Genomic DNA, 1,972 nt, shown 5'->3' with positions numbered 1-1,972 from the left:
GGCGGCGGGGCAGACGTGTCCGGCGAGGGAGTGGACAAGTCCGGCGGCGTGAGGGGAGCGAGGCTAGGGTTTGGACCCGAAAATGGAGGGGGAGGGGCGTTTTTATAGGTAGAGGGAGCTAGGGGAGTCCAAATGGGGAGCGGTTTTCGCCCACACGATCGTGATCTAACGACCGAGAGCATGGAGGGGGTTTGGCTGGGTTAGGTGGGCTTTGTGGAGGGGTGCTGGGCTGCAAATAGAAGGGGGTTACGGTTAGCGCGGTTAACCGTTGGGGCATCAAATGACCTCCAAATGGAACGAAATTTGATGGGCGGTCTACCGGTGCTATACCAAGGCCACTCGGCAAATCTCGGCCCATTCCGAGAACGTTTTTCACCCGCTCACAAAACAAGGTCTGAGAGGTGCGACGGGCGCATGCGAGTGTGTCTGTGCTCAGAACGGACAACGGAGAGAACCGACGGAACCCGAACGGATGCAAGTTTTGAAAAACATTCAGATGAAATGCAGATGATGACATGGAAAAATGCAACACGCAAGAAAATGACATGGCAACAACGACGAATAGCTGGAAGACACCTGGCGCGTCGGATTCGGGGCGTTACAGTGGGGGGTGCGCCTACCCCCCTGGGCGGGCCCTCCTACCTCGTGGCTGCCTTGTTGCTTCCTTGACGTCCACTCCAAGTCTCCTGGATTGTGTTTGTTCCAAAAATGATTCTCCCGAAGGTTTCATTCTGTTTGGACTCTGTTTGATATTCCTTTTCTGTGAAACACTGAAATAGGCAAAAAAAACATCAATTTGCACTGGGCCTCCGGTTAATAGGTTAGTCCAAAAAATAATATACAAGTGCATAGTAAATCCCATTAAACATCCAAAACAGATAATATAATAGCATGGAATAATCAAAAATTATAGATACATTGGAGACGTATCACGCCGCCTCCTCACCGTCTACCCTTCTTCTTGAAGCGCCGCCTCCTCGCCGACGACCGTTCTTCTTGTAGCGCTGCCTCCTTGCCGGCGACCCTTCTTCTTGCTGCGCAGCCTCCTCACCACCGACCCTTCTTCTTGTTGCGCGGCCTCGTTGATATGGTCAGATAATCCACACCCCACCCACACCATCCTCCTCCTTTCCCACCCCACATGCCTCGACCGACAGCGCGACTGTCGGTGTCAAAACCGGCGGATCTCGGGTAGGGGGTCCCGAACTGTGCGTCTAAGTCTAATGGTAACAGGAGGCGGGGAACACAATGTTTACCCAGGTTCGGGCCCTCTCTATGGAGGTAATGCCCTACTTCTTGCTTGATTAATCTTAATGAATATGAGTATTACAAGAGTTGATCTACCATGAGATCGTAATGGCTAAACCCTAGAAGTCTAGCCTATGAGGATATGATTGTTGTCCTATGGACTAAACCCTTCGATTTATATAGACACTGGAGGGGGCTAGGGTTACACAAAGTCGGTTACAAAGAAAGGAATCTACATATCCGCATCGCCGAGCTTGCCTTCCATGCAAAGGAGAGTCCCATCCGGACACGAGATGAAGTCTTCTATCTTGTATCCTCATAGTCCAACAATCCGGCCAAAGTATATAGTCCGGCTGTCCGAGGACCCCTTAGTCCAGGACTCCCTCAGTAGCCCCTGAACCAAGCTTCAATGACGATGAGTCCGGCGCTCAGATTGTCTTTGGCATTGCAAGGCGGGTTCCTTCTCCGAATACATCAACGTACCTGACTAGAATAGCAGTGTCTGGCTTTTCATTGAATGACACGCTCCTCGGCTTCTACACCCTCATGATTCCAGCTTCCACATGTCGAGAGAATACGAGAGGTCGGGGTATTTTCGCATTTACCACACTGATCGTATGAGAAAATTGTCTATTAAAGAGACGGGTATCTTCAGATCTAATCCACACCATTTCCCCCAAACGAGGAATCCTCAAAGCTTGCTTGTCAAAACCACCCCAACATG

Source organism: Triticum aestivum, chromosome 1B (assembly GCF_018294505.1).
Source record: "Triticum aestivum cultivar Chinese Spring chromosome 1B, IWGSC CS RefSeq v2.1, whole genome shotgun sequence".
NCBI classification, from domain to species: Eukaryota; Viridiplantae; Streptophyta; class Magnoliopsida; order Poales; family Poaceae; genus Triticum; species Triticum aestivum.
The sequence above is the reverse complement of the archived record's forward strand: the minus strand, read 5'-3'. Positions refer to the sequence as shown.